Source organism: Protopterus annectens, chromosome 2.part0 (assembly GCF_019279795.1).
Source record: "Protopterus annectens isolate FY-2018-M chromosome 2.part0, PAN1.0, whole genome shotgun sequence".
Classification (NCBI taxonomy): Eukaryota; Metazoa; Chordata; order Ceratodontiformes; family Protopteridae; genus Protopterus; species Protopterus annectens.
In genome coordinates, this window is record NC_056728.1 from 906,713,996 (window position 1) to 906,741,925 (window position 27,930).

The 27,930-nt window shown below is 43.8% G+C and overlaps 1 protein-coding gene across 1 annotated transcript in view; it reads right to left on the reverse strand.

The window, feature by feature from the left end:
- Positions 1–27,930, reverse strand: part of LOC122793290 (anthrax toxin receptor 2-like) — a 3,151,219-nt gene that overhangs the window by 1,072,126 nt on the left and 2,051,163 nt on the right. The gene's annotated exons all lie outside the window — the stretch shown is intronic.

Here is a 27,930-nt window from a genome sequence, read left to right on the forward strand (position 1 = left end):
CATTATTCCCTTTGGGGAAAATGTCATACCCAGTACTTATGACACTGATAACAATGTACAAAGCATGAACTCAGTCGTGAGAGATTTGGGCACCCAAGTTGATAGCAACCTGACTTTTGACTCCTACGTTGCCGCCACTGTACAGAAGGTTTTCTACATGGCCCACCTCATAAAAAAGGGTATGTCATCCAGAAACGAGGAGGACATAACATCCCTGTACTCCTCCCTTATCAGACCCATTTTTGAGTACAGTGCCCCCTTAGGCATGTACCTTGCAAACCACATGTAGCAACTGGAGAGACCACAGAGGTTCCTGACCAGGAAAATGCAGGGTCTCACACACCCATGCTATACAGACAGACTATAAGCTCTGTCCCTCTATTCAGTCTTGTACAGACTGCCCAGTGGAGACCTGTGTCTGGCATACAAGGCCATTTCTGACGCAGCTTTGATGGAGTTGCTGCAAATTTATATGACAAACTCCACTCGTGCAACCTGCACACGAGGCCTTAACCTGGTCTGTGACATTAATGGAATGTGTTGCTGGGATAGATTTGTATCCAAAAATACATGTCTGCCTGTGGAATAGACTCCCTCTCCATGTCAAGCAGAGTACACTCCTGGCATCCCACTTGTGCCCCTGCTGGACAGGGAAAAAGTACAGTTTTGTACCTACCATAAATGTAGATGTTCGAGGATCCACATTGCTGCAGTCATAACCTGTGGGTAGTCCGCTGTCCTCGGTCGGCCCGAATACCAAAGAGTTAGGCTGGCGTCGGTCATGGGCGCCCGGAGCTGACGTCAGTACGTAGTAGTACTTAAGCGCATGACCGACGCCATATCCTCAGTCTTTCTTGCCCCAGATGTCAGAAGGCCTTAAACAAGGAAAGGCCAGAGCCACAAAGGAGAAAATAACAATTATCCCCAAGGAACAACAACAACCACAACAACAACAACCCCAAACCATAGAGGGGAAGGAGGGAGGGAAAATAGGACTGTAACAATGTGGATCCTCGAACATCTACATTTATGGTAGGTACAAAACTGTACTATGTTCTTTGTCTCACATTGCTGCAGTCATAACCTGTGGGTAGAATCCCAAAGCAAAGGAAAAGGGAGGCTGGCAAACTAAAAAGCATTAGGGGCTGCTAACATGCCCTGTAAGACTGCAGTGGCAAACCCAGCCCTGGACTTGGAGTAAAGAGGGAGATGGTAATGTTTAGTAAAAGTGTGAACTGAACTCCAAGTAGCTGCTTCCAAAATATCCTTAGTAGCTACACCCCTCAAAAAAGCAGTAGATGTGGCAGTAGCCCTAGTGGAATGAGGTCTAATCCCAGCAGGAACATTCTTCCCATGATGAGAATAACAAAAAGCAATACAATTACCAATCCACTTTGAAATAGTCTGCTTTGAAACAGCTTTCCCTTGTGAACTCAAAGCAAAAGAAACAAATAACTGTTGAGTCTGTCTGAACTCCTTAGTTCTGCTCAAATAGCAACGTAACTGCCTGTGTATATCCAAAGAATGCAAGATTTTTTCCCCCTTATTTTGGGGATCAGCATAAAATGTAGGCAAATGGATAGACTGGTTCAAGGCCACATTAGAAATCACTTTTGGCATAAAAGTAGGGTTAGTACGCAAAGAAACTCTATCCTTATGGAATATCAGAAAGGGTTCAACTGCCATGAGAGCCTGCAATTCAGATACCCTTCTAGCAGAAGTAATGGCCAACAAAAAGGCAGTCTTCCAAGACAAAAACTTCAATTCAGACATAGCTGCAGGTTCAAAAGGAGGCAAAGTAAGCTTTTCCAACACAAAATTGAGATCCCAGGAAGGAGTAGGAGCTCATTGGGGTCTTATATTTTTGCCCTCTAAGCAATTGCTTAAACAAAGGGTGAGAAAATAAAGGAGGATCACAATCATAGTGAGCAGAAATGGCTGCAGCATGAACCTTCACAGAGGAAAATGACAAACCCTTGTCTAGTAATTCAGTAAGGTACTGCAGTGTAAAACTCAAATTAGGTAGCGAGACATCAAAGTCCTTTGTTGTGCTCCAAAGAAAAAATCTCCTCCATTTATCAGCATAAACTTTTCTAGTGCTGGGCCGCCTGGCTTCCAAAATGACATCTAAAACCTGTTGAGGAAGCTGAGAACCCACAGGCTCTAAAACAGAATACGCCAGGCCGTTAGATGCAGGGACTGCACCCTGACATTGAGCAAATGACTGCTTGACTGGGACAACAAGTGAGGAAGCTGTGGCAAAGGCCAAGGAGGCTCCTGAATTAAACTCCTCAGCAGAGGATACCAGTGTTGTTGTGGCCAATCTGGTGCTATTAAAATCATGCAAGGCTTGTCCCGCCTGACTTTCAAGAGTACCTTGGTAAGGAGAGGCAGAGGAGGAAAAGCATAGACGTGAAGGTTGTTCCAACTGAAAGATAGAGCATCCACTTTCCAAGCTTTTGGGTGAAACATCTTTGTGCAAAATTTTGGTAGCTGGAAATTTAGAAGAGAAGCGAACAGATCTATGTCTGGAGTTCCCCAAGCCACTGTCAACTGTTGGAATACCTGAGGATCCAATTTCCACTCGTAGGGGTCCACAATTTGTCTGCTCAATACATCTGCTAGGGAGTTCTGTGCTCCTGGCAGAAACCGTGCTTGAAGAGTGATGTGCAAACTCAGAGCAGTCTCCCACAATATCATAGCTTGTCTGCAAAGAGGGTAAGAATGGGTTCCCCCCCCTGCTTGTTGATGTACCACATGACTGTAGTGTTGTCTGTTCATATCAACACCTGTCCTGGTTGAAGTAGGCCCTTGAAAGCCATCAGGGCAAACTGAACTGCTAACATCTCCTTCATGTTGATATGCAAATGCTGTAGTCTGGGAGGCCACGTGTCTTGAATCCATTTCCCATTGAAGTGTGCTCCCCAAGCCAGGTCTGAGGCATCCGTCGTTATGATCTGACTCGCCTCTGGTCGGGTCACAGAGAGTCCCTTGTTTAGGTGACATTCCTGTGCCCACTACAAGAATTCCTTCTGGATGCAAGGTATTATCTGAATGACAGTGTCCAAATCGTGGCAGTGTTGAGTCCATACACTTTTGAGATACCATTGTAGCTTCCTCATATGCAGTTTGGCATTGGGAAGTACCAGAATGCAAGATGCCATGAACCCCAAGGCTTGAAGGACTGTCCTTGCAGTCAGCCTGGACAGTACTGATAATTGCTGGAAGTATAGGTGAAGAGTTCTTTGTTTGTCCGGGGTCAGAAAAGCCATCTGAGAGGCTGTATTCAGTCTCACACCCAGAAAGCACATGTCCTGAGAGGGTACTAGACTGGACTTTGTTTCGTTCACAGAATACCCTAGGCACCTTAAAACTGCCATTACATACTGTAGATGTTGAAGTAACTTGTCTTTGTCTTGAGCAAGAATCAGGCAATCGTCCAGATAAGGATAAATTTGTATTCCCCTCAGTCTTAAGAAAGCTATTACAGGAGCCAGAACCTTTGTGAACACCCTGGGCAGTAGATAAACCAAAGGGCAATGCAGAGAACTGATAATGAGAAGTACCAGCCGAAAACGCAGGAATCTCCTGCAGCTGGGCCTGATAGGAATGTGAAGATAGGCCTCTTTGAGATCCAGAGTTACCATCCAGTGATCTTTGCCTAGCAGAGGCAGAAGTTGCTGTAATGTTAACATCTTGAACTTTGGAATGTCTAGGTATGTATTGAGAATGGACAAATCCAGAATTGGCCTCCAAGTGTTTCCTTTCTTTGGCACTAGGAATAGACGAGAATAAAACCCTAGGCCTTCTTCTGACGGAGGTACCACCTGGATTGCCCCCATCTGTAAAAGCAAAGAAATTTGTTCCTGAGCCTCCAGCCTTTGCTGAGGAGGTACATCTGGCATGCCTTTGAAAGGAGGAAAAGTGTGAAAATAAAACTTGTAGCCTTGATTTATTATGTCCAACACCCATTTGTCCTGGGTGACCAAATGCCAATTTTGTTTGAAAAGTGCCAACTCCTAGAGGAGCTGCCAGAAAAGAAGGATCTGGCAGCTGAAGATACAGGTCATTGGGTCTGTTTACGAAAAGGCTGACCCCTGCCCTCACCAGAAGATTGTGCAGGAGAACTCCAAGTCCTAGGTCTGAAAGAACCCTGAGCGTGAGCCCTGCCCCTACCACGTCTAGACCTGCCCTTAGACTGAAAATCCGAAGAAGGGTAAGACCATCCTCTTGCAGGCCAATTCCTGCTAAACTTAGGGGGCTGCACTTGCAAAAATTCCTTAACCGTCTGCATAGACTTAGCTTTGTCTTCCATCTTTTTCAAAACTGACTCCACAGGGGAACCAAAAAGAACTTCAGATTGAAGAGGAGCATCCAAAATCCGAGCTTTAACATGCTCTGACAAATTTTGATCCTTAAGCCAGGCATGTCTACGAATAACTGAACCAGTAGCAGCCACCCTGGATGAAGCCTGAAGGTCATCGAAGCCACACTGCAAGGAATGTTTACCAACTTGATCTGAAGCATGAACCAAGTCCTGCAATTCCTTACACTCTATACCCTCAGATAAAGCATCTACCTTAGATTTCAATTGACCTAACAGAATGTTCTGATACTTCAGCATATGAAATTGGCAATTTAAAGCCCTCATAGCTAACGTAGAAGAGGTGTACACTTTTTTACCCCACCTCTTCAATGCTCTAGAATCTTTATCCAAAGGAACTGGATTCTTAACCACAGAAGCCCTTACACCCTTAGGCCCTTGAATAATAGTTTCCGGGTCAGCTCTAGGACTCTTATACAAATATTTATGTGCCTCTGGAACTCTGTAATACCTGTCTGGCTTGACAGGGGCAGAGGGTAAAGAATCAGGATTAAGGGAAGCTTCAGAAAAAACATCCTGAACAACATCTAAAACAGGGGGAATAGCCAAAGGTCTATGTTGTGGCAAAAACATAAATTCCCTAAGCTTCTTACGAGAATCTGAAAAATCCTGACCTTCCCACTTGAAATGCTCCCTCATGGAATGCAAGGTTTCAGAAAAGGAAAAATCCTCTGGAGGTGAAGCAGAAGGACAGGAATCCTCTGCATCCGAATCTGAATAGGGAGGAAAATCCTGAATATCCTCAGCTGAGGACTCAGAGTAATCTGAGGAATGCTCCATTCCCTCTAAATCTGTCTCCACCCTAGGCCTCTTCTCTGGAGGGGGCATAGAACCCCTGATCAAAGTAATCAAATCCTCTGCCATTTTCAACATATGTTTTTTTAGGAACAGAGCCCGAAGAACTAGGGCTATGGCCCGTACCAGAAAGACCAGGTCTAGCCTTAGCAGGGCCTTTAGTGACTGAAGTAGAAGGCCCAATAACCTTTTGTAAGGATGGAACTACAGAAACTTGAGAAGCACCCTCGGCCTGGCCTAACTCCTGAGAGGCCAACTCCTGTAACAGTAAAGGTTCCCCCTGGGATTCAGCCGAGACCTCGGCTGGATCCACAGATTCAACCGTAGATTCCATAGAACCGGCGTCCGCAATGGACGACTCATCCAGTTTAGACCTTAAAGATTTATCTTTTCGCTTTTTTGCGGTAGCTGGTGTCGGAGGATCCGACGGCATGTTGTAGTTACACCGCCTACTGAAAACAAGCCTAGCACAGTCTAATCTGCGTTTAATGGTGCGCTTATTAAATCTAGTGCAAAAGCGACACCCGACTACGTCGTGCTCAGGTCCCAAGCAAGGAATACAGAGAGAATGACAGTCCCTATGAGGTATCTGTTTCCCACAAGAAATACAATTATTAACTTTTTCTGACATCCGGATTAACTGAGGCAAGAAAAGACAAAAATTTTCCCCAACGGGGTACTTAGCCCAACTTGGTCTTCGGTCTGAAACTCGAAAATTGAAAATTTCAGAACGCCGAACGGCACTTGCAAACGCTGCTTCTGCTTCGGACCACGCGGCAAGAAAGACTGAGGATATGGCGTCGGTCATGCGCTTAAGTACTACTACATACTGACGTCAGCTCCGGGCACCCATGACCGACGCCAGCCTAACTCTTTGGTATTCGGGCCGACCGAGGACAGCGGACTACCCACAGGTTATGACTGCAGCAATGTGAGACGAAGAACATCAGGTGCTTACTTTGAAGGAACATGGGCAGAATCCCTGGCTGGGCTTATAACGGCCTCCCACCCAATAGCCTGGTATCATCCTATCAACCTATGCACCTACTACCTTAGATGTTTGCTGTATTTATTTCAGTCTGTCCTGCAATGTTATCTTAATGTATTCCCTGCGAGTCTGAACTCTGTAGTCACTGTATTGATTGTGTATTGTCTTGTTCCTTTATTAGTTATCATTAAATACAGCTGAACCTTGTACGTGTTTCTGGTCTGTATAGAGCTAAGTAAAACTCTTAGAGTACTTGCATATGTATTTGGTGACACTATATAGCCCACTCCAATAGCCTTGGTCTTTGTCGCATTTACCATTTGGCTAATAAGCACATCACATAATAGAATTCATCACCCTTTGGTAAGGGCCTTACAGTAGCTGATAAATAGCTGGATTGTGGCAATCAGAACTCTCTGTGTGTCCAAAAGGGGCCCTAGCTAGTAAGCCTATGCCAATCTTTCCCAGAAGAGAGAGAGAGTGTGTGTGTGTGTGTGTGTGTGTGTGTGTGTGTGTGTGTGTGTGTTTCATAAATCAAATCTCAAAGTGTGTGTCAGCTACAAGGCCAGGGACATGATGCACTGGTCAGACAGAGAGGGTGATAGATGTTCTGGCTTGGCCACTCTGCTGAGATGTTAACTGTACAGCTGTGCCATTGGGAAGTCATATTGGGGATCTTGAGAGAGGGAGAAACCAGCACCAAACTGACTAGGATATCTCTGTGTGCTCTGAAGGATAATTGTACTTTACTGTGTGTGCTTGTCATCCTCCCACTGTGTATGTCCCTCACAGCTGTTAGTGGTGAGTATTGAAGTTCCTTGATTACTGAGCCAGTACATGGGCATCACACTGACAGTATGTAATGGTGAATTCAGCTGGCATACCACATCATGTACCACTAGTAAGCCCCTGTCAGACTGCGAATGTCATACAGGATTATTTCACAGATTGTCCTGGTCTCCCTAACCATTCCTGAAATATTCTGGCTAGGTCAGTGTGTACTCCACACCTGTATCTGATTGACTAACATCTATGGCTACCATACCTGGTGAGCCACTGCAGCAGGACAGCAGGTTATAGGTACTAGTAGTGGGTGGATGCTGGCTCTGGCTCAGCAGCAGTACATACATACTGAGCGTGCAATGTAAGGGAATGGATACAGTACCAGATATTCATGTACCATTATTGTGTCCCCAGGAGTCTGGCATATCGCAGACCCATCCCCCCAAACTCTGTGGACAACCATCACACATTGTCCAACTTGTGTGTGGAAATGCACACTTGTCCAGCAGGGGAGTCTTCAACTATCAGGCACATGTGCCCATTCTGCCAACATCTGGGTACTGCAGATGTCAAGACACCTTTGAGTAGGTCACCCTACACCACATATGTACCGCTCTCTGTTATTGTGTACCTCAGATGTTCCTGAAATGTCCACATGCACCTGTAGTACCACTCACCTATTTTCTGAATGTAGGCTGGATGACCTGGTACTGTAATGCTGCCCACAGAGAACACCCAGCAATCGATGGCAGTGATGTGTGTGGACACACAACAACACAGTCTGTCAAAGCAGACAGGACATTTCTTGTAGTCCTCCTACCATCTCAGGTTACTAGGCTATGAGCCATGAGTAGCCATATGCTTAGGCCACAAGTTAGCCCATGTGTATACACTGCAGCAGCTGATATCCCCATCCAACAGGGACACAGGTGGTATTCCAAGGGTGTGTGTGCTGTTAAACTTCCATTTTCATTCTGACCCCCACTAGAAGAAGCAAAATCCTTGACCTGGTTATTACTAACATGGGTGACCACTGCTCTACACCAACAGTCAATCCCTCCCTTGTCAGATCAGACCATAAACTAATCAGGATGGAAATCCACACCTCACCCACACACCCCGTAAAGGTAACCACCTTGAAAAACCTTTCCAAAGCTGACTTTGGACTCCTAATAACAGAGGTGGCTAACTTCACAGCATCCATGCCAATGGAAAACAGCTGCATGACTGCCGAATCATACATCAATGCACTGTACAACCACGTACATAAATGCATGGAACTAGCCATACCCAACAGAACCAAGATGCTCTTCTCCCAAAAAAAGGAAGCCAATCTGGTCGTCCCCTGCCATTAATAAACTCTACAACAGAAGGAAGAAATTGTTGCAGAAAAAGGTGAAGTCCCAAGACTGGAAAAACTCCCTTATTAGCCTCAACAAAAAGTTGACATCCCTCATCAAATCCTCTAAAGCCAGCTATTTATTTATTATTTATTTATTTCAGTTTGATTACCGGGGAAGTCCAATGGGCCATGAAGTGCCCATTTTCAGTGGAGGCCCAGGGAGAAAAGCTCCATAAACAATACAATAAGGGTTACAGAGTGTTGAAGGAAAATACAAGAGTAAAATTCATACAGTTATAAGTTTCAAAGCAATACAATACCATAAGGGTTACATAGTGTTAAAGGTAAAATACAAGTGTAAAATTCATACAGTCAGGAAATGCAAATGCATAAATGTACATCATAAGACACAGTTAACAGATAGATTTCCCTTTGAAGGTAATGTAAGGGAATTGTACTTTACTGTGTGCCTTTACTGCACAATGGTACCTCCTATACTTTCCCTTCGCTATGAAGGCAGAGTTGCGGCAGACACTACAAACAATCACAAAGCCTTTTATAGTTATATCAAGAACCTCCACAGCAATACCCAGATGTGCTCTGAAACTAAAGAACAAAAGGCACAACAAATCCATGCAATGAACTACAGTATAAAGAACGGCCACACAATAAAGCCCGAAGGAAGCTCAATTTTAATGTACTAACGTTGTCAATGCAAATACATTTTCGTCCTTACAGAAAAACTTCAGACAATACAATAAGTAATTGTTTTATAAAAAGTTTTAAGCATTTTATAAAAGTTTTTTACAATGTTTTTAATTATATTAAAGATGTGATTGGTTGAGTATTTAGGGGATGGTATTTAAGGGAGGTTAGCTGATTACTCATTGTATTGTCTGATGAAGTCTTTCTGAAAGGATGAAAACGTATTTGCATTGACAATGTTAGTACATTAAAACTGATCTTCCTTCAGGCTTTATTGTGTGGCTGTTCTTTATACTGTAGTTCATTCTCTGGATTTGTTGTGCCTTTTGTGCTTTAGTTTGAAAGTTCTGTTTGGCACATTCTCCTGCTGGGATTACCAGATGTGCTCTGAGTTACTGCACAATGGTACCTCATATACGGAGCTGACAGATATTGCCAACATACTGTCCAACAGATTCAGTGCCAACTTTACCCCTCTCGCCCCCCCCAAAGGACCAATCACAATACCGGAAGAATGTCAGGCACCCAGCATTACTGCAGCCCAGGTTAAAGCTGCATTATCCAAGGCCAAGAATATAGCTTCGATGGTACCCAATAATATCCCTGGCTTTCTTCTACATGAACTACGAAGTGGACTGGTACCACATCTGTGTGCCCTGTTCAGTCACAGCCTCACCTCAGGCTCTGTCCCTACCGAATGTCAAACTGCTACAGTCATCCCTCTCCATACAGGGGCAGCGACTACAGACCCTGGAAATTATTGCCCCATTAGCCTGATGAGTCTGAATTGCAAAGCTTTGGAGTACATCATCATGGACCTAATTAACAAAGATATAGGAAATCTCCAATCTCTGGACCCCACACAGTTTGGCTTTGTGAAAGGGAGATCATGCCTGCTCAACCTGGTTGACTTCTTAGAGTCAGTCATCAGGGCTCTAGATGAAGGTAAGGCAGTGCATACAGCCTACGTCGATTTGACCAAGGCCTTTGATACCATTCCTCACTCGGGAATTAGTGATAACCTCACCAAACTAGGCATCAACCCATATAACACTAGGTGGGTTGCAAATTGGCTCACAGATTGAACACATAGTGTGAAAGTAGCGAATTCCAAGTCAGACTGCCGACCAGTCACAAGTGGAGTCCCACAGGGAGCAGTTCTGAGTCTTCTAATGTTTGGCATCTACTTCTCAGAAGTCCAGGCCAACACAGAGGCATTCTGGCTGACCAAGTTTGCAGACGACTGCAAGTTGAGAGGCATTATTAACTCCAAGTGTTGCAGACATCCTACAGAAAAAGCCATGGCCTTAAGCCTAACATCAAAAATGCGTTGTCATCCCCTTTGTTAAAAACTCAGTTCCCAGTAACTACCACATTGATGGGAGCCCACTGAACACTGAAGGCATTATAAGAGATCTGAGGTTGCAGGCTGACAGCAACCTCTCCTTTGACCATCACATTGCCACTGTGGTCAGAAAGTCCTTCTATGTGGCACATCTCATTATCAAGAGTTTTGCATCCAGGAAGAAAGTAATCATCTCAGTCTACTCTTCCCTCATTAGACCAGTCATCGAGTATAATTCCCCATTTGGCATGTACCTCACTAGACATCTGCAACAGCTGGAGAGGCCACAGAAGTGCCTCACAAAGGGGATCCTAGGCATTAAACACATATCCTACATGGGCAGTCTCAAAAGACTCCGGCTATGCTCTCTCATATCGCCTACTTAGAGGCGATCTCTGCTTGACTTACAAAGCCAAGTCTGACCCAGCTCTGTTAGAAATGCTACATCTAAAGAAATCCCATTCCCTCCATGCCACACACTCCAGAGACCTCAACCTCATTACCGCAATCAAGTTAACATGCTGAAGGGACAGGTTCCTCACCCAGAGACTGCCCATGCTCTGGAAAAGACTTCCCATACATGTCAAGCAGAGCACCTCACTATCCCTCTTCAAGAGAAATCTTGATAAGTGGATGGGTAATAGAAAGTTCACCCCGCGGATCACTCCAGTGGCTGTACTTGATAGAGACACTGGGAACTAATGTCGGGCATCACGATGCCAGGGCACTTCTATGGGATAGGCTTGTAAAGGCTCCAGGGCCATTAGCCTAGTACACACCTATGAACCTATATATGTCTGACACCGAAATGTATTGTCTCATTGCTTACTGACAGAAATCCTCAGATCATCACAGTGATTTAAACAGAGAAATACAAGATTTATGACAAACAGACCAAAATTATGAGCCAAACTATAGACATTCTCTCCAAATCCGGCCAGTTGAGAGGTGTGGCTACAGCTGACTGGCTGGGGATCTCCTGGTTGCGTGGTATCCTTCTTAACTGAAAAGTCATATCCTGGTGTGGGTACAGAGTGCATTGTACTGAGCAGAGATTTACATAATGTGTGTGGTATACCCTATTTAGCACTGTGATTTCCTGGTATGTCAGTGGCAAAGCAGTATATAGTAATGTGTGACACACTGACTGACATTTGTTTATAGGTTCATAGGTTGATATGAGGTTAGTAGGCTTTTGGCCCTGAAGCCCTTATAACCCTCACAAATGAGTGTGTGTAGCCCATGTTAAGACATGTCAGCACCCAGAGCGCCTGTCCAGCAGGGACACAAGTGGAATCACAGGACTGTATTTTCTGTTTCCCAAACACTTATCCAGGGTGCACTTCACAAGGGGTATTGAGGTACTCGGCTTTATGTGGACAGGGAGTGTATTCCATGGATGGTGGCGTCTGTAGGACACATCTGTCACACCAACAAATCCTATTGATATCACAGATCATGGCTGATGCTCCGCCAACAGGTTAATCAAGTGGGCCTTGAATTCCAGATGTTCAGCAGTCCCATTAAGGCAGGGTCTGGATTGCTTTGTATGCCAGACAGAGGTCACCTCTGAGGAGTCTGTAAGGAACTGAGTAGAAGGGCAGTGCTTTTAGCCTATCTGTGTAGGTTAGGTGTTTGAGGGTCTGGATTCTCCCAGTGAGGAAATTCTGTGGTCTCTCCAGCTGCTGCATATGCTTTGTGAGGTACAAGTCAAAGGGGGAGTTGTGCAAAATAATTGGCCTTATAAGGTTAGAATTCATGGATCGTATGACCTCTTTGTCCCTGGATGAGACACCCTTACTTTTGAGTTGGCCCATCAATGAAGCTTTCTGTACAATGGAAGCAACATGGTTCTCAGAATTCAGGTTGCTATCAACCTGGGTGGCCAAATGCCTCACTGATTGTGTATGTAGGGCATTGTTGTTAATGTGGGGACATCAGTATCCCCAAAGGGGATGACGATGATGTGTTTCAGGCATTCAGCTTGAGGCCATATTTCTGGCAGCAGTCATTTATTTTGGTGAGACCCTGTTGGAGGACATCCACATCACTTTGGGAATTGATGACTGTTCCCAGCTTGCAGTCATCTGTCAACTCGGTCAGCCATAGGCCAGTATTTCTGGCCTCAGAGAAGTATATCCCATATAACAGAAGCCCCAAGACTGACCCTTATGGTATGCTGCTCATTACTGGTGTACTGCTCGAGTTGGCTGCCCCTATTATGATTCGGTGGGTTCTATCAATGAGCCAGTTTGCTACCCATCTGGTAACATATGGATTGAAGCCTAGTTGACAGAATTTATGTACTATGGCCAAGTGGGGAATAGTGTGTAAGGCTTTGGCCAAGTCAAGATGTTCAGTGTACACCATCTTTCCCCTCATCTATGCCTTTGGTGGCTGTCTCAGGAAAGTCAACCAAATTTAACTGACATACCTCCCCTTGACAAACGCAGACTATGTGGGGATGAGTATTTGGAGTCTGCCAATGTCCCTGTTAATAAGGTCCATGATAATCCATTACATGGACTTGCAGATCAGGTTAGTTAGGCAGATAAGTCTTTAACTTTCTGAATCGGTGAAAACTCCACCTTTGTGTAAAGGGATGACAGTGGCTGACAAGGTGCTTAATGATGCAGCCAATTCATGCCCAAATTCATGTAGGTTGCAGCCTGGGATGTATTCAGGTCCCAGGGTGGCTGTCTTCTTGGCTTTGAGAGGGCAGTGATGACCTGTTCCCTAGTGATAAGGGTTAGGTGGTCAGGTACTGGGAATGTCCTGCTTTACTGATGGGATGACAGAGGGGAGACATTTCCAGTGACTCTGTCAGCCAGTAGATTGGCTATATCTACAGCACTTGTTTATGTGGTGTCCTTGACCACCAGTTCTGCACAGATCTGGGAGCTTCCTTTGAGAATGCAGACATATGTGAGAAAGTCCTTATGATTGTCTGTCTTAGATGTGGACAATTTGGATTCTGAGTTGCTTTTAGAGGATTTCACTGGTGTTCTTATTTGTTTGTTCAGGCTAAGAAGAGATTGCTTCCAATTGTGCACCTGCTCTTTCAAGGTCCTGGACAGCAATGTTATCCTTTTGTTATATAGTTCCTTTATTGCCGATGTTTCCAGACAGGTTTACTCTCCCTTGCAGACAATGATGTTGTCCTGTCAGGTATTTTTATACACACACACACACACATATATATATATATATATATATATATATATATAGATATATATATATATAGATATATATATATAGATATATATATATATATATATATATATGCTGGTATAGTACTTTGGTGTACATTTGGACATTGGTGCCTGTTCCTCTAGTGGGGTATGGGGCTGTGCAGCTGTTTATACCATCCCTCAGGTGGTTGTGATCAGTTTGGAAGGCATTTTCATTTTACCATGGCTAGAGGGGGGTCAGGAGAGATGGTGATATAGAAGGTGACCACTTTTTTGTGTGATCTTGCCAGGGAGGATGATACCATAAGGGTGCTGCAGTGGTTAATCAGGTTTGTTACTGCCAAGTCCAACATATGTATCACATCTTGTGGGGGGTATCAAGTAGGTTGTAGGATTTGGCATTGATAAGATGAGGGAAACTGTGCATTTCTGTTCTGGCATGGTTGTTTTTCCAATCTATGGTTGGGTAATTAAAATCAGTCGGGATCAGGGTAAAGGACTGAATCATGATGAATCATGATAGATTTGTAGAGGGACAGATATGTAGGGTGGGTATCCTGAGTCAAATATGTTGGCCTGTAGCTGCCTATAATTTGAATAGGGATCTTGTCAATGTTTAACTGCACTTGGAGTGTCTGGTGTGTGTCAGACTATTTGACCACCTTGGAGGTGTGCATCTGTTAATATATATTTATACTCACCTCCTCTGGCTTTGCTGCCCACATTTTGGGATCTGGCTGTGTGATAGAATGAGTGACCAGGTAAGGATGGGTTGCTTTCCGCAGCTATGGCCCAGGTTTCTGAGAGTGCACAAATGTCATCATCTTCCAGAGTTAAGAATGCTTGCAATGAGTGCATTTTCCTGTTTAGACTCCTAGCATTTAGCAGCATGACCTTTAATTTGCGTTTTGTTGAGAGTTTCATGTTGGTAGTAGCGACCTCATGACTTTCCCTAAAACAACCACTATGGGGGAGGCAAGGGCCTTTGCCAGAAGCCTGAAACCCAAGTGAGACAGATGCAGGCCATCTGTAGCAAAGCAGCGTGGTCTGTGGACCATATCTTCCCAGGCTGTCAGGCACTGGATGCCCCTTGGACAACACCAGAAAGTCAGCCACTTGTTAATGTCAATCATTTTGTGTTTGTATTGAAGCATCATTCTGGGTGACAATAGAATGCTGCTTAAGCCTACAGACATACCTGCATAGGACACATACTCAGCATGCTTAATCATGTCTGTCTTCCTATATTCCAGGGAGGTACATCTGAAATCATTCACACCAACATGGATTAGGACAGACTCATAACAGTACCTGCTGTGGAGAGACTTCAGTGCATGTGTGATATGGCGGGTGATGGAACCTGACAAAAAGTAACCGTTACTATCTCCTTATGCAGCCTGGTGAGAGGCACATATGTGAGTCTCACAATGGAGTCTCCTATAAGTAATATGTTGGGATTATGGTTGGGCCTTAGTGGTTACCTGACAGTGGTGTGTGGACTATGCATGGTATGTGGTGTACAGGTTTGTGAAGTTTTCATGTGTTTTTAGCTCTGAGGTGTCCTTTGTTTGGGTTTGTATTTGTTGAGGAGACCCACATATGCACGCATGTGTTGTGTAGTTGTGCATGATGTTTACTGACTGCATACACTGCAGGGAACCTATGTTACTGCACAAATTGTTCTGGTGTGCACATTCTCCATTTGTCTGACTAGTGGTTCCCCTTCCCTTTATCTGTGTCTCTTTGTCCTTCTGTAGTGCAGTCACAGGCTTTGTTCATAGTTCCTGCTGTTATGTGTTTTTATTTCTGGCGTGAGTGTGGCAAAAGTCATAACATCACACACACAGGGTTATGGACTTCACACCTCTGAGTCTAACTGTTCAGGGAATCATAGGTGATTACTAGGCTACTGGCTCTGGGGCTCTTACAAGCCTAGCCCAGAGTATATCCCCAGAAAAGAAACCACAATCAGCAGCTGTCAGCTCTGTCAATGAGGGACACGGGTGGCACCCCTGGGGCAGAGTTTTGCTTAGCCATCCACTCATCAAGGTTGCACTTGCAGAGGGTCAGCGACATACTTTGATGTGTATGGGGAGTGTATTCCAGAGACGGGTCAGCCTCTGGGAGACACACCTGTCTCTCCAGGAGGGTTTGTTAATGTCACATATTAGATATGAGACTTTTGATGGGGTACTACACAAGGACTTAGACGTACAGATATGGAGCATATCTGCTAGAGTAGGGTCTGAGATTGCCTTGTAGGCAAGACATGGGTCACCTTGGAGCAATCTGTATGATACAGAGTAGAATGATACTAATTTGTGCATAGGACAGGTATTGGAGGCCATGGATTCTGCTTGTGAGGCATTTCTGTGGCCTTTCCAGTTGCTGCAGGTTTTTGGTGAGGTACATACCAAATGGGGCATTGTACTCAATTATTGGCCTAATGAGGGAGGAACACAGAGAAGTAATAACCTCATTTTTTTCCAGATGGAATCCCTTTACTTATGAGATAAACCCAAGTAAAAGCCTTTTCTGACCACTGCCGCTACATGATGGTCAAACGTGAGATTGTTGTCAAGTTGTGTACGCAGGTCTCTCAGCACAGGTTGTGTGCTTAGGGGTTTGCCGCTAATGTGGTAATCAGTAGGGGCTGTTTTTTTGATGAATAGTATGCAAATAAATTTTTTTGCAATTAACTTAAGACCATGAATTTGGCACCAATCATTTGTTGCTGTGAGACACTCAAATTATGTCAACATCATTTGGGGACAATGACAATGACAGCACCCAAGTTACAGTCATCCACAAACTTGGTCAGACACAGGCCTTTTGTCTTTTCCTGGACCTCTGTGAAGTAGACAGCCAACAACAGGGGTCTCAGGACAGATCCCTGGGGTACACCACTAGTGACAGGTCTGCTATCGGATGCAGTGGCACCTATTTTGACCTTGTGGGTCTTATTAGTGAGGCAGTTGATGATATAGTGATTTACACCAAGTTCTGTTAGCTTTTCAATGATTCCAAAATGTGTCAAAGGCTTTGGCCAAGTCAAGGTAAGCTGTGTGTATGGACTTTCCCTCATCCAGTGCCTTGGTGACAGTCTCAAAGATGTCAACCAGGTTCAACAGGCAAGATCTGTAATTGACCACTCCAAACTGGGTGGGGTCATGTGCTTGGAGATTGCCTAGGTCCTTGTTTATGATGTTAATAGTAATACACTTCATGGCCTTACAGATCAGACTTGTCAAGCTAATGGGGCAATAGTTCCCAGGGTCAGTAGTGGCACCACCTATGTGCAAAGGGATGACAATGGCTGTTCTCCACTCTGCTGGAATGAGGCCTGTACTTTGGAGATGGTTGAGTAGGGTGCTCAATGGTGAGGCTACTTCTTGCTGGAGATGTTAGACTACATCCTGGGATACTATCAGGTCCCATGGCAGCTGTGTTGTTTGGCTTGGATAGGAACGTTAACACTTCATCTGTTGAGATGTGAGGTGCGGGTCAAGTATCGGGGATGTGGAATGTGCCTTTGGGTGGGGACGGGGGGGGGTGATCTTTGCACTGAACCTATCTGCTAGCAGGTTAGTTAAGTCAACAGGATCAGTGAAAGTGGCACCATTAATATGTAATTCAGAACAAACTTGGTGTTAGTCATGGATGTTTCTGACACAACTGAAAAAGGCTTTGTGGATAGCCTTTGTTTCAGAGGCTAATTTCAATTCATAATTGGCTTTGGAGAATGTCACTAGTAATCTACTTTGCTTGTTGAGGCTAAGGAGGGAGTTTTTCCATTTGGGGATTTGTGTCTTTTTCCGCTTGGACAACAGCTGCTTCCTTTTTTTGTAAAGCCTGTTGATAGAGGATGTCCACCACATAGGTTTGTGTTTCCTTGAGAAGCAGGTTTTAGTTCTACTGGGTATGGCTGAATCCATGCAGTTGTACAGGTACTTGTATACTGAACTAGCACACTGTTCAGCATATTTGTCTGCATCTTCTGAGAGGGTCGGTGGTGTGTAGTTACTGACAGCCTCCCTTAGAAGGTTGTGGTCAGTTTTTGAGATGTAGAAGTCAAAAGAACAGAACCTGTTTAGCAGGTTGTCCACCACTGCTCCCAACATCTGCTGTGGTCCTCTTACAGTTTGTGTTGCAATGTTATTATAAGGCTACATGCTGGCCATAGCTGTCAAACCATCACAGACTGACATCTGGACAGGCCCAAATATAACAGTCAGACACAGGCCTACATATGGGCACAGTGTGTTAATATTGTTCTGCCAAACATAGACAGTTTGGAGAACGGCTTGGTATTACCTTGCTTTTTCTTATGGGTATGATGTCTGCTTCTCCACTCTCTGCCATTGATGTTTTCACATCAACCTTTATTGTTTTGCAAGTAGTTTGGCAGGCAAATGCAATGTTATGACAAGCAGAAAGGAAAGTTGTATAAAATCTTACCATAACCATAGATGTCCTTCTCTTCCATGTTGCAGTATACTACATGTGGGTTTACTCTTCTTGTTTTCCGGTTCGCCCGGCCAGTTTTCCAAAGATTTTCAGTCCCTCTAAGTGTGTCAGACGTCTGGCATGGCAGCAGGTATGTGGGCCATAAAAGTGATGTTTGCACGCACCAGCCCTCAGAACATTAAAAAAAGGCCAAAAACGACTGCAGAACATGGTAGAGTAAAAACACATATAATATACACCACGCGTAATCACAACGTCAAGACTTTAATGATAAAAGCTTTCTGACAAACTCCTTCATCAGTATAACAAACTGAATTAAGAACACAAATACAACATTAAAATAATCACATGACATAACACAGCCAATAAAATACAAAAAAAATAGTAATTACTTCAAGCACATTTGCTTATGTTTTAAAATAGGTTTTAAAGAGACCATTCTATTTATACCAGGAGTGTGGTCAGCACGTAAAGGTAAGATCCACTCATACGCTCTCATCTCCAATCTATTTACATCTCCCACTCTTAGGTCCCTAAAAATCACATCTAAAACTCTAAAAATAAAAATATGAGTGCCATCTTTCTCTTTAATATGCTGCACCAAAGCATTTGTTATAATTCCCCTACGTACCTCAGACCTGTGTTCTACTATTCTCTCCCTCAACCTAAGAGTAGATTTTCCCACATAGAATGCAGGACAGACCCTGCATGTTGCCAAATAAATAATGTTATTAGTATGAAAGGGAAGGTCTACAAGAGGGTAGTGAGACCAGCTATGTTATATGGGTTGGAGACAGTGGCATTGACAAAAAGGCAGGAGTCAGAGCTTGATGTGGCAGAGCTGAAGATGTTAAGATTTGCACTGGGTGTGACGAGGATGGACAGAATTAGGAATAAGTATATTAGAGGGTCAGCCCAGGTTGGAAGGTTTGGAGACAAAGCCAGAGAGGCAAGATTACATTGGTTTGGACATGTGCTGAAGAGGGATGCAGAGTATATTGGGAAAAAGATGCTAAGGATGAAGCTGCCAGGTAACAGGAAAAGAGGAAGGCCTAAGATAAGGTTTACGGATGTGGTGAGAGACGACATGCAGGTGGTTGATGCGACAGAGCAAGATGCAGAGGACAGGAAGAAATGGAAACAGTTGATCTGCTGTGGCGACCCCTAACGGGAGCAGCCGGAAGAAGAAGAATTACAAGTGGCATATTTTTTAATATGATATGTCCTGTTGGTGACGGGATCTATAAAACATTTATCCTTATTTATGTCAACACAACACGAACAATTATAACATGGAACAGTCCCAACATTGCTTGATACGACCTTTACATACAGATAAAAATCGTTACAACACAGTTGTCTCCAAGTTAGGACAATTTTTATATGAGAAGCTTGGGTAATGATTAATATACTGGGTTAACTCAGGAAGGGACAATAAAATACACCAATTATCCTTTACTATTGCTTCAATCTGTCTACTAGCCCTATTTAATGTTGTTACATAAAATCCTTTATTATTGACCCGCTCACTAAGAATATCCTGGTGAAGAGGTGCAAAATATGGTTGCAATTTATCATTCCTTTGGGCTAGAACATCTTGATAAATACTCAATAATAGATGTTTATCATAACCTTTAGCAATAAAATCCCCCATTATCTCCTTACGTTGAGTAGAAAGTACAGTATTCATCAGTATTCAACTGACAAACCCTGGTAAATTGCGCTTTTACAATACTTTTAAATACAAAATTTGCATGCATACTTCTATTCAAATATTTGTTCTTATGTTGTGGTTTTTTACATACAGTTGTATTTAGTCCTTGTTGGTTCATAAAAAATTCAACATCTAAAAAATGGATCCTCGTTCTTGAATAGGTTAACTTGAAAAAAAATCTCTAGACTGATTGATATAATTAAACTTAATTCAGATTCACTACCATTCCATATTAAAAATCATCATCCACAAATCTACTACAAAATAACATATTAGAAGTATACAAAACATTACTGAAGACATGTGTGTCTTCCCATTTTTTTTAAAGCAAGGTTGGTGTATGTATTGCCCATCGGTGTACCCATCGCAACACCTGTTAACTGATGGTAGTACTTATCGTCAAACAGAAAAAAATTATTTTCTACAACTATCTGCAGTAATCCACATATTGTTTCAGTTTGTCGCCCACTATCATCATCTGCATCCACTAGTAATTCTCTAATGGCAGTATCCCTTATTCCTGAGGGATCCTTACAACAGATGCCTTACGCAGACCGTCTCAAAAAACTCCAGCTTTACTCCGTCGCAAATCGCCTACTCAGAGGCGATCTCTGCCTAACATACAAAGCTATGTCAAACCCAGAGCTGTTGGACATGCTCCACTTAAAGAAATCCCAATCCCTCTGAACTACACGATCTAGGGACCTAAACCTTGTCACCAAAATAAACAGAACATGCTGAAGGGATAGATTCCTGTCCCAGAGACTTCCCACACTCTGGAACAGACTACCTATCTTTGTCAAACAGACCTCCTCATTAACACTATTCAAGAAAAATATTGATGACTGGATAGGTAATAGGAAATTCACCCCAGGGATCACTTCTGTGGTTCTGCTTGACAGGGGCACGGAAAATAATTTTCTTGGGTTGCGAAAGCCAGGGTACCTTTTTGGCTAGGCTTGTATAGGCCCTAGGGCCAATAGCCTAGTACCTACCTATGGATCACCATATAAAGTGAAACAATGTCAAGGGTTACAAGAAAGTAATCACCAATGTTATTAAGCCCATACCATTCATTCAACTGAGTTAAGAAGTGCCCAGTGTCCTTAACATAGCTCTTAAACTGCAAATATTTACTCAAGAAATTCTGTAAATACAGTGATATAGATTTTGTGATCCATCCCAATCCTGACACTATTGGTCTCATCGGGGGCTTACACAGTGATTTGTGTATTTTTGGAAGGCCGTGAAGCCTAGGTATAACGGGACAAGGTACACTAAAATAGTGAAACAAGTCCAAACTGATATCCCCATTTAGTTGTAAATCATAAATACACAAATTTATATTCCATATACATTTTCAGACATCATTAATCATAACTTGTTGGAAGGCATTGACATAATTCAGAACATCTTATCATATCTTATACACGTGCAATAAATAAACATATTGGTCCATAAGTACCACAACACCACCTTTATCGGCTTCCTTTATAATTATGTCAAAGTTGTTTTCAAGTGCCAACAGTGCTTGATACTCGTTAACAGTTAAATTGATATTTTCAATGATGACAATGCCTTCCAACAAGTTACTATTAATGATGTACAAAAATGTATACAGAATGTAAATTTGTGTATTTATGATTTACAACTAAATGGGGATATCAGTTTGGACTTGTTTCACTGGTTTAGTGTACCTAGTGTACCAATTACATGGTATGGAACACCTCCAGTAAAAAGTAAATACCACAGCCATAAGACAGGACCAAAAAGAGGAAAGACAGAAAACATAGAGAAGTCAAGGGGTTGGAGGGAGGATAACCAGGACTGCAACAGTGAATACACTCGAACATCTACATTTATGGTAAGTGTACACAACTGTGCTATGTTCTTCATGTTTCACTGTTGCAGTCATCACACTTGGGTTGATTCCCAAAGCTGAGGAAGGGTGGAGACAGTCAAGATGTATTAGGGCTGGCTAGCAAGCCTTGCAAGACTGCTGTGGCAAATCCAACTCTGGGTTTAGAAAAGGTAAGTGGTAATGCTTGGTGAAGGTGTGTACAGAACTCTAGGTTGCAGCTTCCAGGATGTCCCTAGTAGGGACTCCCCTGAGAAATGCTGTAGAGGTTGAGGTAGCCCTAGTGGAATGAGTTCTGATCCCCTGTGGGATAGGTTTTCCATGGTGTTTGCAGCACAAATGGATGCAGTGTGCTATCCCTTTAGAAAAGGTTTGCTTTGAAATGGCCTTGCCCTCTGCCCCTGTAGCAAAGCTGACTAGCAGCTGGTCTGATTTTCTGAAAGGCTTAGTCCTGTCAAGGTAATACCTAAGCTGTCTGTGCACATCCAAGGAGTGAAGGATCCTTTCCCCTTTATACTGAGGATTAGGGTTAAAAGGTTGGTAAATGGATGGATTGGTTTAAAGCCACACTGGATACCACCTTGGGCATAAATGATGGGTTAGTCCTGAGGGAAACCCTGTCAGCATGGAAAATAATGAAGGATTCTACAGCCATTAGGAGTCTGTAACTCGGACACTCTTCTTGCTGAACTGATGGCTAGAAGTAAGGCTGTTTTCCAAGAGAGGAATTTTAACTCTGCTGTAGCAGCAGGCTCAAAAGGGGGAAGCGTGAGCTTCTCTAGTACAAAGTTAAGGTCCCAGGCAGGAGTGGGAGCTCTCCTCGGGGGGGGGGGGGGTCTTAAATTGTTAGCTCCTCCCAGGAACTGTTTGATTAGAGGGTGAGAGAAGAGGGTGGCTCAGTATTGTAATGAGATGGCAGAGGCATGAATCTTAATTGATGAAAAGAATAGGCCTTTGTGGAGCAGCTCTGCTAGGTTATCTAGGATTTGAGGTAAGGTGGACACTGCTGTGTCCTTTTCTTGAGACTGGCTCCAAGAACAGTATATTTTCCACTTTTCTGAATAAGATTTCCTAGTACTAGGCCTCCTGGCCTCAATGATGACATCCAGCACCTGGTTGCTGGTGGTGTATTCAGGGCTTAAGCCAGGCTGCAAGGTTCAGGGTTTGCAGCTGAGGATGCAAAATATGTCCCTCCTGCTGGGACAGCAGGGAGGGGGGGTCTGATGTAGGTGCCAGGGTGGCACTGCTGTCAGACTGCATAGAAGTGGGTACCACTGCTGGTGTGACCAGTCTGGTACAATAAGGATTGTCATTGGTCTGTCCTGTTTGATCTTGAGTAGTACTTTTGAGAGGAGGACAGAGATTGAGAGGGTTTCCCATGTAAAGGATAGCGCATCCACTTTCCATGCTTGGCTGTGTGGATTTCTGGTGCACAATTTGCTCAATTGATGGTTTTGGGGCGAAGCAGAGAGGTCCACCTCTGGTGTCTCCCACATGTGGATTAGAAGTTTGAATGAGTTGGGTTCCAGTTTACACTCATGTGGGTCCAGCAGATTTCTGCTTAAGTTGTCTGCCAGTGAATTATTTATTTTTTGCCTGGCAGGATTTGAGCTTGGAGTTGCACTTGGTTGCTCAAGGCTGTGTTCACAGGGCCATGGCTACCCTGCAGAGTGGGTAGGAATGAGTTCCCCCCTGCTTGTTTATATGCCACATAACTGTGGTGTTGTCTGCCTTTATCAAGAGTTGTCCTGGAAGGATAAGGTATTTGAAGGCTGTCAGAGCATTCTGTACAGCTAACATTTCTTTTTGTTCGATATGCAGCTGAATTTGTCCTGGGCTCCATCTGCCTTGAATGCATTTGCCTGCCATGTGAGCCCCCCATGCATAGTCTGATGCAGCTGTTGTCAAGGTTTGGGCAGCGAGGGGTTGAGTGAAAGGGAATCTCTTGTTGTGGTTGCAAGAATCTGCCCACCAAAGGAACTCTGTCCTTAGACAAGAAATGATAGGAATCAGTACTTCCAGGTCCTGAGAATGTTGACACCAGAGACTTTTTTTTTAAGTACCATTGAAGTTTCCTCATATGCAGTCTTGCATATGGAATTAGTAGAATGTATGAGGCTGTGAACCCTAGGGCTTGCAGTATTTTTCTTGCAGATAGCTGGGTTTTGGTGGCCATTAGTTTGAAATAATTTGTCAAATAAGTAAAATGAAATAAAATGCACCAAGTTAACACACAAACATACGTTTATTCAAACCAAAAATAGAAAAAATAAAAATGGTTAGCGCTTTCACAACTACACTAGTTGCTTCATGTACAGTTTCATGTAACAGCCTGTGGATTTTCTTTAGGCAGAAGCTGTATACATACACATACACATGCACACGTGCGTACAAATATAGCAATTCCTTTCAAATCAATCTTCAGTAAACAAAACACTAGTACATATACTTCAGGACAATAATGTGTGCTTTGATAATTTTCTGCTTAATAAAGTACAGTTGTGTACGCTTACCATAAATGTAGATGCTCGAGTGTATTCACTGTTGCAGTCATTACATTTGGGTTATCTGCCTACAGGTAGCCCTCAGCCGGCTGAATACCAGTCTTGGATTCCTGCATTGGATGCTCTCTCTTCTTCCATGACGTCAGGTCGTCAGGGGTATAAAACATGCAGCTGATGCCATTACATCAATTTTTCTTGCCCCAGATGTCAGGTGCCCCCATAATGGGAAGCAATTATATATGTTACACCTCCAACAAAAAGCAAATACACCAGAAAGCTCAACTACACCAAACTAGAAGGAAAGGTAGAGCCAGAAGTCGTCAGGGGGCTGGAGGGAGGGTAACCAGGACTGCAACAGTAAATACACTTGAACATATACATTTATGTTAAGTGTATACAACTGTACTATGTTCTTTGTGTTTCACTGTTGCAGTCATTTTGCATTTGGGTTGATTCCCAAAGCTAAGGAAGGGAGGAGGAAGTCAGAGAGCATTAGGGCCAGTTATTAAGCCCTGCAAAACTTCAGTGGCAAAACGAGCTCTGGATTTAGAAAAAATAGGCATGTGGTAATGCTTGGTAAAGGTATGTACAGAACTCCAGGTAGCAGCTTCTAGGATTGTCCCTGGTAGGGACTCCTCTGAGAAAGGCTGTAGAGGTACATGGAGCCCTAGTGGAATGTGATCTAATCCCCTGTGGGGTAGGTTTTCCATGGTGCTTATAAGCAGAAATGAATGCAATGGGCTATCCATTTAGAAATGGTTTGCTTTGAAATGGCCTTCTCCTCTGCCACTGCAGCAAAGCTGTTCAGATTTCTGAGAGGCTTAGTCCTATCCAAATAAAATCTAAGTTGTCTGTGCACATCCAAAGAGTGCAGTATTCTTTCTCCTTTGTTTTGTGGATTTGGGAAAAAGATAGGCAAATGAATGGACTGATTTAGATCCACACTAGACACCACCTTGGGCATAAAGGAAAGATTGGTCCTGAGGGAATCCCTGTCTGCATGGAAGATAATGAAGGGCTCCACTACTATAAGGGTCTGTAATTCAGACACTCTTCTAGCTGATGTGATGGCTAGAAGGAAGGCTGTTTTCTAAGAAAGGAATTTCAACTCTGCAGTTGCAGCTGGTTCAAATGGAGGGAGATTGAGCTTTTCCAATACAAAGTTAAGATCCCAGGCTGGAGTAGGGGCTTGCCTGGTGGAGGTTCTTAAAATTTTAGCCCCTCTGAGGAATTGCTTTATCAGGGGGTGAGAGAAGGGGGTGGTTCAGTATTATAATGTGCTGAAATGGCAGAGGCATGAATTTTAATTGACGAGAAGGATAGGCCCTTGTGGAGCATTTCTGCTAAGTACTGAAGAATATGAGGTAAGCTGGGCACTGTAGTGCCCATCTCCCCTGAGTCTGGCTCCAGGAACAGTATCTTTTCCACTTTTCAGCATAGGAATTTCTAGTACTAGGTCTCCTTGCTTCCAGAATGACATCTAGCACCTGCTTACTGAGGGGTGCTATTGGAGAGCTCAAGGAATTAGCCAGGATGCAAGGTTCAGGGTTTGAAGCGAAGGGTGCAGAATCTGGCCCGCTTGCTGGGACAGCAGGGAAGGTGTCTGAGGTAGGTGCCATGGATCCAACAGTATCATACTGCGCAAGAGGGGGTACCAGTGCTGGCAAGGCCAGTCTGGTGCAATCAGTATTGTCTTTGGTTTGTCCTGTTTGATCTTTAGCAGAACCTTCAAGAGGAGAGGCAGAGGTGGAGAGGCATAAACTGAGAGGCTTTCCCAGGTAAAGGACAGGGCATCCACTTTCCAAGCTTGACTATGGGGAGTCCTTGTGCGGAATTTGTCCAATTGGTAGTTCTGAGTGGAGGCAAATAGGTCTATCTCTTGAGTCCACCATTTGTTCCTCAAGAGGTTGAATATTTCTGGTTCCAGTTTCCATTTGTGTGTCTCCATGAGATTTCTGCTTAGGTCGTCTTCCAGTGAATTTAGCTTGCCTGGCAGGAATTGAGCATGTAGGTGCACTCGGTAGCTCAGGGCTATGATCCACAGAGCCATGGCTAGTCTGCAGAGAGGGAACGAGTGGGTTCCCCCTTGCTTGTTTATGTACCACATAACTGTGGTGTTGTCTGTCTTTACCAATAATTGTTCTGGAAAGATATGGTCTTTGAAGGCTGTCAGGGAATTCTGTACAACTAACATTTCTTTTTGGTTGATATGCAGGTGCATCTGACTCGGGTTCCATTTGCCCTGAATGCACCACCCTGCCAATTGAGCCCCCCCATGCATAGTCTGATGCATCCTGTAGTCAGGGATTGGGCAGCAGGGGGTAGAATGAAACGGAGCCCCTTGTTTAGGTGGCAGGCCTCTGCCCACCAAAGGAACTCTGTCTTTATACAATGAATGATAGGAATCATTGATTCCAGGTCCTGAGAATGTTGACATCATAGGCTTTTTAGATACCATTGCAGTTTCCTCATATGCAGTCTTGCATATGGAATTAGAAGAATGCAAGAGGTCATGAACCCCAGGGCTTGCAGGATTTTCCTTGCAGATAGCTGGGTCTTTGTGGCCAGTAGTTTGAAGTAAGCTGTCAAACAAACTTGTTTCTCTGGCGTGAGGTAAGCCATCTGGAAAGTTGTGTTCAAGCTTGCTCCCAGGAATACAATTTGTTGGCAGGGTACTAGATGAGATTTATTTTCGTTTATGGTGTACTCCAGCGAGGTTAGAAGTTTTTTTACAAATGCCAGATGTTGTAATAGCATGTCCTGGCTTTCTGCCTGAATTAGACAATCATATAGGTATGGGTAGATTTGAATGTTTCTCTGCTTGCAAAATACAATGGCTGGAGGGCTTGAGATAGACACTTTGTGAATACCCTGGGTGCAGTAGATAAGCCAAAGGGAAGTGGAGAAAACTGCTAGGTATTTCCTGCAAGATTCCCTTATTGGAATGTGCAGGTAAGCTTCCTTTAAGTCCAAGGTTGCCAACCAGGCATCTTTGCCTAGATTAGGAAGCAGATGTTGAAGTGTTAGCATTTTGAATTTTGGGATTGCCAAAAAGGTGTTTAGAATTGAGAGGTCCAGGATAGGATGCCAGGAGCTGTCTTTTCTGGGTACCAGGAAAAGTCTTGAGTAAAAATCTTGTCCCCTTTCTTCTGCTGGGACAGGCTGAATAGCCTTAGATATGTAGAAGTGAGAGAACCTTCTGTTGAGCCTCTGCCCACAGATTTGGGGTCTGGCCAACAGTTTGGGGTTGGTAAGGTGTGGAAGTGGAATCTGTATCCTTAGAAAACTATATTTAAAATCCATTTGTTCTGGGTAATGAGTTACCCGTTTTCTGCATGCATGGCAATCTTTCCCCTAATGGAGCAGGCAGTTGAGCAGGGCTTGGAAGGGTTAAGGTCAAGTCATTGTGACATTTTTCCATAGGGGGGTGTCTTACTACTTCTAGCCAGCTTTGGAAGTGAGAGCCCCCCCCCCCCCCCCACTGCTTAGGCCTATGTGTACTTTGAGACTGTAGCCTAGGTGGTCTGCTGTTCCTGAGTTTGGACTGAGAAGGCCTGGAAGAGACTGGAAAGGACAATTCTTAGAAGGCCAATGCCTACTAAATCTGGGAGGCTGTACTTGCAGGAAATCTTTAACAGTTTGCATAGACTTCTGCTTTGTTGCAAATGGGCGGTCTTGGTTTAAAGGAGCATCCAGTAATTTCGCTTTAACATGATCTGGCAAGTTTTGCTCCTTAAAAGGCAACCATGCCTTCTAAGTACAGACCCAGTGACAGCAGCCCTGCAAGATACTTCTAGAGAGTCAAAACTACATTGCAAAGTATATTTACCAACTTGTTCAGCAGAATGCATTAA